This window comes from Oncorhynchus masou, chromosome 5 (assembly GCF_036934945.1).
Source record: "Oncorhynchus masou masou isolate Uvic2021 chromosome 5, UVic_Omas_1.1, whole genome shotgun sequence".
NCBI lineage: Eukaryota > Metazoa > Chordata > Actinopteri > Salmoniformes > Salmonidae > Oncorhynchus > Oncorhynchus masou.
This window is the reverse complement of record NC_088216.1, coordinates 73,678,981-73,687,462: the sequence shown is the minus strand read 5'-3', so window position 1 is coordinate 73,687,462 and position 8,482 is coordinate 73,678,981. Positions and strand designations below refer to the sequence as shown.

Sequence of the window (8,482 nt, the reverse complement as noted above, 5' to 3'; positions counted from 1 at the left end):
ATAAACTCTCTGTACGAGATGATAATAATCTCTGTACTGCAGTCGTCGCCCCAAAAAATATTTCTCACAAAGTCTGATGCCTCAGTGTCTTTAGATATTGTTGTCGGATGTTACTATGAAATACTGAAGTGTAATTATTGTAAGGGGTGTGTAACTGGTGGCAGAGAAGTCAGACACAGTAGAGCAGAACTGGGTAATAACCGGAGCAGTTTAATATACAAAACCACCGGTATCCAGAATAACAACGTATGGGTACAAAACCCATTGCGCACCAGACAACAATGTCCACAAACACTTACAATAAACAATTCCCCCCAAAGACATGCAGGGGGAACAGAGGGTTAAATACACAACACGTAAATAGGGAATGAAAACCAGGTGTATGGGAAAAAAAGACAAAACAAATGGAAAATGAAAAATGGATCTGCGATAGCTAGAAGAACGGTGACATCGACCGCCGAACATCGCACGAACAAGGAGAGGAACCGACTTCGGTAGAAGTTGTGACAAATATAACCATTTCATTTGTGTCAAAGGCTTTTATTGACAATTACATGAAGTTGATGCAAAGAGTCAATATTTGCAGTGTTGACCCTTCTTTTTCAAGACCTCTGCAATCCGCCCTGGCATGCTGTCAATTAACGTCTGGGCCACATCCTGACTGATGTCAGCCATTCTTGCATAATCAATGCTTGAGTTTGTCAGAATTTGTGGGTTTTTCTTTGTCCACCCGCCTCTTGAGGATTGAGCACACATTCTCAGATTATGGTCTGGGGAGTTTTCTGGCCATGGACCCAAAATATAGATGTTTTGTTCCTCGAGCCACTTAGTTATGGCAAGGTGCTCCATCATGCTGGAAAAGGCATTGTTCATCACCATACTGTTCCTGGATGGTTGGGAGAAGTTGCTCTCGGAGGATGTGTTGGTACCATTCTGTATTCATGGCTGTGTTCTTAGGCAAAATTGTGAGTGAGCCCACTCCCTTGGCTGAGAAGCAATCCCACACATGAATGGTCTCAGGATGTTTTATTGTTGGCATGATATAGGACTGATGGTGGCGCTCACCTTGTCTTCTCCGGACAAGGTACTCACACCTGCCTGCTGCCATTCCTGTGCAAGCTCTGTACTTGTGAAGCCCCAATCCCGCAGCTGAATCAACTTTATGAGAAATCCTGGTGCTTGCTGGACTTTCTTGGGCTCCCTGAAGCCTTCTTCACATCAATTGAACCTCTCTCCTTTAAGTTCTTGATGATCCGATAAATGGTTGATTTAGGTGCAATCTGGCAGCAGTATCCTTGCCTGTGAAGCCCTTTTTGTGCAAAGCAATGATGGCGGTGCGTGTTTCCTTGCAGGTAACCATGGTTGACAGAGGAAGAACAATGATTCCAAGTACCACCCTTCTTTTGAAGCTTCCAGTCTGTTATTCAAATACAATCAGCATGACAGAGGGATCTCCAGCCTTGTCCTCATCAACACTCATACCTGTGTAATCAGAGAATCACTGACACGATGTCAGCTGGTCCTTTTGTGGCAGGGCTGAAATGCAATGGAAATATTCTGGGGGGATTCAGTTCATTTGCATGGCAAAGAGGGATTTTGCAATTAATTGCAATTCATCTGCTCACTCTTCATAACATTCTGGAGTATATACAAATTGCCGTCATACAAACTGAGGCAGCAGACTTTGTGAAAACTAATATTTGTGTCACTCTCTCAACTTTTGAACATGACTGTAGATGATAATAATCTCTGGAATAATGATGATAATAAACTCTATACTAGATGATGATAAACTCCGCATAGTACATTATGTTGTTTGTTCTCTCTCCAACTGTTCTGATTGAGATTCACAATCTCATCTGATTGTGGGCTCTCTCAGACTTGCACTGATTCTGTCAGTCCTTTCACTGTCAAGCTTGATCAGCAGTACACCAAGAAACAAAGTGATCTTTGAGCTCAGTCTTTTGTCTGCCTGTCTGCCTGCTTGTTCGCTCACTGGCTGCAAGTGAGGACAGAAATATTATTTACATGGGGAGGGAGGAGAGACAACGTGACTCCTGAAGGATATGATTTTGGTCACCATATGCCTCAGTCAATACCTTGAGTGTAACATCATGAATGGCCAGGATGATGGATAGGGTGCTGTAGAATGCCCTGCTAGACCCATTATCATCAGAGGAACATTCTTCGCTGGTCATGCTGGCTTCTGTATCACTACCATCTGACTCTCTGACTCGTCCTTTCCCTGCTGCTGATTCCCAGGGAATGTCCCTTTGAAGCTATCTACAGCGTCTAATTAAGCTGTCTATTGCCCATCCAATCTCTGTTCGTTCGCATGCTAGTGGCACAGAGGAGGTGGCCGGGTTGACGTAAAAACGGACTTGACCTGAATGTCCAAGAACATACAGGCTTCTGTAGAGGAACATCAAAACTTCATTAAATAAGCCTCTCTCAGCCTTATAAGACTGCCACAAACAGTTTTTTGACGGGTTTGTTCATTTGAAGAATGTTGCTAATTTCAACCAGACTTTCGATCCCTGTAAATTCACAGACTCTAGACACATTAAATAGGCAACATGGGATTGAGTGTAGATTGCATTCATTTTCGTAATGCAGCAGTTTATGTTAGAAATGCATTTCTTAATTTGAGCCAGTTTGCTACAGCAGGAAAATAATCCTGCAGCAACAGGAAATCTGAATTGTTACATGGATTATAATTCATTTATATGTCTAAGGCTTGATCATTTTTTTGTTAGGGCAAGTCAAGACATTTTAAAGTGGAAATTACAAACTTTAGAAGCCTTTTTAAAAGTTGAATACACAACAAGTTTGGATTGCGCAGGAAAATTCTCAGCGACAAAAAGGTGATCAAATTAAGATCCCATATCTGTAGATAAGCATGCAGCTAACATGTCAGGCTCCTCATCCCTGGCCTTGCTGTGTCTGTGTCTGTAGTGTAGCCAGAGGCCAGAGTGTCAGTAAGGACATTCTCCAACTGGTCTGTGAGAAAGAACAGCAGAGCAGTCACTGCTTTGAGACTGGTTCGTGTGACAGAGTGTATCAACAAGAATAGAAAGTCCAAAGTCAAGTCCACAATATGTTTTTACAATTCCCTGAGTTTTGTTCATGTCCATATTCTTTCCCTTTCGGAGTATGTCAACTGATGTGGGGTGGATGTATGTATCTGGATAGATGGATAGATGGATGGTTCTGTATGTGCTGACACTGAGCAGGAGCAGCTGTTGCTCTGTGAGGCCACAGGATCAGACACAGGAAGCAGATGCATTCACGTGTCAAACTCAGTGGAGAACATCACATCAACAAGCTCTATTCAACCTAACTGGGCATTGTCAAACAGATCCTGCATCTGAGGATGCGTTCTAATCCGGCCCCTCTGTTGGAGAGAATATTCCATTATCACTTGTCAAAGTGTCAACAGTGTGCAAAGAGGGAATGTCTTCTGGCTGTGAGATGTGACAGGGTATCACAGGACATCTGTAAGAGTTTACATCGCCAGGTTGTTGATTATTAATGGCATTTTTCAAATCGAGGGCATGATCAAAAGCAATGTGGAACCACGTGTTTATATTTAACAGTTGAGAGCACAGCCTCTTTCTACTCTCATACAAGCTATCCAGCTGTTTCTTATCAATATTTAGCACTAGCTCTCTTTTTGACACAGAAAGCAGTTTGCTTTAATGTTGTAAAGCTGCTTTTGTATTTATGTATTCGGAGAGTTTAAGAAGATCTGAAGTGGAAAATAGTGGAAAACTGTTTGAAATTGTTAGCAAACTGAGCTGTCAGCTATGCATGAAAATATGTGTGTCTCTTCAGTGTGGCAGGATGATTTATTTTATTTTTAATAATTCATTTATAGAGGTTCAAAGTGCTTCTATTCATCCATGATAAATTCGGGCAATTACATGGATTTATGTTTTGTTAAAAATAACATAAACTGCATAACCTTGTTCGGGTGACGAGAGGTTTTCATTATTTACAAAACAAAGATGTCTGACTCGTGTTCAGTTAACCTCGGGCGATTAAGACATGAAAAATAATTTGTACTTTTTAATAATGGTTGTTCTATGGCATAATTCCTAGTCTTTGTTTTCTATCAATTAGATAAAAGTCAATAATAATTTGTCTCTCTTGTCTGTGTGAAACTGCTCCGTAATCACAGTCAATAAAAATGTGGGACAATAACTTATCTTTGAAGACTTTTGGTTTAAAACACCATGCCATAAAATACTAAATTTACATTTACATTTAAAAGTCATTTAGCAGACGCTCTTATCCAGAGCGACTTACAAATTGGTGAATTCACCTTCTGACATCCAATATACAGTATATACAATTCAATAGGAACCCATTACTGGTATAATTTAGCAGGTGCTATGAAATCGGAAAGGTTTAAGCACTCATAGTTCTTCAGGTCCACTTCCAGGACAAAGTTTAGGCAGGGAGTTGGGGCGGGGAATTTCCTTGAACTTTCCTCCTCTAGCATATGATCATATACACCTGTCTGCACAGGACATAGCCATTAGACAGGTTAGAACCTGACTGACCGTTCCTATTCTCTGCCATCTCCCAACCTGTCGACCAGCCTTCAGACTGCATGAGCAGACGTGCCCCAATTGTCCCGCATGCATCCATCCCTGCCTGTGTATGTGAGGAGGATACCATGCCGTCAGTGGAGATAAGTAATTTGATTTTCGGGGTTAGGAACAAGCAAGTGCCAATGTTTCTCAAACCTCTGGCTTGATAAGGCCTTGTGATAATGGAGCAGCCACTGATTTAAGAGGATTCCTCTCCCCAGCTTGTGTTCCTCACACGTACATGGATCTCTGAGAAAGTGTAATGTTTCTCATAAATGTTGCATTCAAACTCCCATAAATAGCTTCGCATAACAATGCATGTTTGACCTAGTACTCTAGTGTTTCATAAGTAAGCTCATCTAACATTTTTGTGGACATGTTTCATTTAAGTGGGGTCATTTCTTTTATAGGTTGGATATTTTCTCTAAGCATTACATTGAATTCCTGCAAAAAATGCTAAGAAGATTCAGTACACATCTCACCTCTTCAAGCACCTCACTACTGATGAAAGAAATAGCTCATTATCAAGTGAGGTCATTAGCTAAACTGACACCAAAAGAAGAAGACATTAATTAATGTGGGATAATGAAAAATCAAGAATGAGAAATTAAGGCAAAATCACAGACAAGTACAAAAAAAAGTTCAATTAAATTATGTATTTTTTTTTATTATTACCTATTTTGGTTCAAAATTTGCAGTTACTTTATGAATAAAATTATATTAATTCAATCAACAGCTACATCACATCTAAGTAAATACATCTATCATTTGTTGTATTTCTTCAATTGTATCTAAGTTGTGTCTGCTGGCAGTTCCTTTTAGTGTCTCAGCACGGTAGGCCAGCTGTGAGGGTTTTACAAAGACTAATGCTCTGTGTGAACACAGTTCCTACATGATCTACAAACCCAGCAGCATGGGAGGTAATAGGCCACAGCATAAGAGAGAGCGAGCCGTCAGGGGAAGCCTCAGAAGTCACTTTGATACACAATCTTAGCATGCAACAGGGGAACAAGAATGTGCCCTCTAGAGAAGCGCTTCAATTTCCACATAATATAACTCTCTTTAGTGGGGTGTCTGGGCCTCTTGACCAGATCTCCTCAGGACAACACACTGCTTTATTGACATACATTCTGAACTGTTCACATTCTTTCTCCCTTCTTTCTCTCTCTCTCTCTCTCTCTCTCTCTCTCTCTCTCTCTCTCTCTCTCTGTCTCTCTCTTACCCCTCTCTCTCTCTCTGTCTCTCTGTCTCTCTGTCTCTCTCTCTCTCTCTCTCTCTCTCTCTCTCTCTCTCTCTCTCTTCCTCCCTGTCATCTCTCTCTCTCTCTCTCTTTCTCCCTGTCATCTCTCTCTCTCTCTCTCTGTCTCTCTCTGTCTGTCTCTCTGTCTCTCTCTCTCTCTCTCTCTCTCTCTCTCTCTCTCTCTCTCTCTCTCTCTTCTCCCTGTCATCTCTCTCTCTCTCTCTCTCTCTCTCTCTCTCTCTCTCCCCTCTCTCTCTCTCTCTCTCTCTGTCTCTCTCTGTCTCTCTGTCTGTCTCTCTCTCTCTCTCTCTGTCTCTCTGTCTCTCTGTCTCTCCCTCTCTCTCTCTCTCTGTCTGTCTCTCTGTCTCTCTCTCTCTCCTCTCTCTCTCTCTCTTCCTCCCTGTCATCTCTCTCTCTCTCTCTCTCTCTCTCACTCTGTCTCTCTCTGTCTCTCTCTCTCTCTCTCTCTCTCTCTCTCTCTCTCTCTCTCTCTCTCTCTCTCTCTGTCTCTCTGTCTCTCTCGGTCTGTCTCTCTGTCTCTCTCTCTCTCTCTCTCTCCCTCTCTCTCTCTCTCTGTCTCTCTCTGTCTGTCTCTCTGTCTCTCTGTCTCTCTCTCTCTCTCTCACTCTCTCTCTGTCTGTCTCTCTGTCTCTCTCTCTCCCTCTCTCTCTCCCTCTCTCTCTCTCTGTCTCTCTGTCTCTCTCGGTCTGTCTCTCTGTCTCTCTCTCTCTCTCTCTCTCTCTCTCTCTCTCTCTCTCTCTCTCTGTCTCTCTCTGTCTGTCTCTCTGTCTCTGTCTCTCTCTCTCTCTCTCTGTCTCTCTCTCTCTGTCTGTCTCTCTCTCTGTCTCCCTCTCTCTCTCTCCCTCTCTCTCTCTCACCCCCACTTTCCTATTTTCCCTTCTTCCTTTCTCTCCCTAGCTGTCTCTTTTGTTTTGTGTGATGAAATTCTTCCCCATCCTCTTGTTTATGCATTCGATAGTTGTTCCAGATGTTGTGGATTATTGAGTCAGTGTTCTGAGAAATTGCCTGCAGTTACAGTTGTGTGGGAAGCCTTCATCAACGACACAGATAATGACAGTTCTACTCAGCTACTGTGTCAGCACTAGCAGTGGGATGTTGAGTACCAAAAACTGCCAATGTTATGGCAGATGATGATGATGGATATGGATTTTAATTTGAATCTTTCATTGCACATATTTCTCAGCTTTGCAATGCACATCTGATCTGCTGTACTGTACATGATTTTGGTGAAGTATAACATGTTGGCACATGTCCAGAAGAGTGAATCTGTACCATATCAAAACAGCCAAGTCATCACAGTAATTTTGGGTGTCTGTCACTTCATTTTCTTTCTCCTTAATGGACTGAGTATCAGTAATAGACCAAAACAAATTAGCAAGGCAATAAATCTTGCCTATGTTGCATAAAAACGGAGTAGCTATCTTGAAACTATGCGAGCTGACGCCACTGACGCACCCCCCCTCCCCCCTCCCCCCCTCCACCAAGTGCAAGTGCGTGGTGTTTAAAAGATTCCAGGCACATATCTGTTAGACACACAAATAATGATAATCAGACCACCCTGGGGATGACACACTCTGGTTTGAAATAGAACTAATGTCCGACAGGCCAGGGTCTCTCAAAGCCAAGCTTGTGTAAATGCTTTCTGCTGATTTGCTAGTCTGTTGAAAGGTTTGTCACATTGATTGATTACTGACAGTGCTGGAAAAGGGAGAGAGACATGGGGTAAGTTTGCAAAGGCAGCTGGTTTCGACTAGACTGGACTATTATAATATACATGTGGAAAACAAACATCTGGAATAATTGATGAGATAAATGCATTTTATAACACTTATGATGTTCTTAGTGGTGCTCTTATGCAAATATTATTTGACTATGTTATACAATAAACCCATAATAATAAATTAACATTTGGCTTTTCAGTTAATTTCCTAATGCTAAAGAAACATATGTAACTTAATCATTCATTAGATCTAATTAATACAACCGAGACCAACGATGGTGGTGTTTGGGGTTGATATATGATGGTTTTTTTATTTTCCTCAGTACTTCACAAAATGTTCCTTTTTGCGATTAATGGTTACGGTTCTATTTCTGACTTTCTCATTCTTACAACTTTGATGGTCAATTATATTTAAATAACAGTTATGGTGCGGAAATAAATCAATATCAGGAGGACCTAGTCCTCTTCTGAAGCAGACTGTGAAGCCACAAATCCTGGAGAAATATTTGAAATGGGCCGTAATGGAACACATATGTCATGCTACAAAGGCCTCTGGGACAGCGATATCCCATACTGCTCTCTGCTAGGTGAAAAAATAAAGAACTGAAGTCAGGGAACTAAGGGATGAAGAAAGACTCTGTACTTCATCCATTGACTGCATGTCTATTTTCCCAGAGCAGACTTGTGAGGGATGGTTGTCTCCTGCTCTGGGCCCTGTATGGCCTTCAGATGAGGCCTTTTCATTAACCTAGCGTTTGTACATGACACAGTCACCATTTCTGCACTGCTGTTGAGCTCCACACGTGTGGTTGGGATAGTTTACAATCTGTTGGGTCAGACGGATAGTCCTCTCACCAGCCCGGTTAGCTTGGAAAACCTTGGGCGGGTCTGGCAGACACTCAAGTG

At 41.9% G+C, this 8,482-nt stretch overlaps 1 pseudogene; it reads right to left on the bottom strand.

The window, feature by feature from the left end:
• Positions 1–5,560: 5,560 nt before the first annotated feature.
• On the bottom strand, positions 5,561–6,561 carry LOC135529809 (zinc finger CCCH domain-containing protein 13-like; annotated as a pseudogene).
• Positions 6,562–8,482: the final 1,921 nt, after the last annotated feature.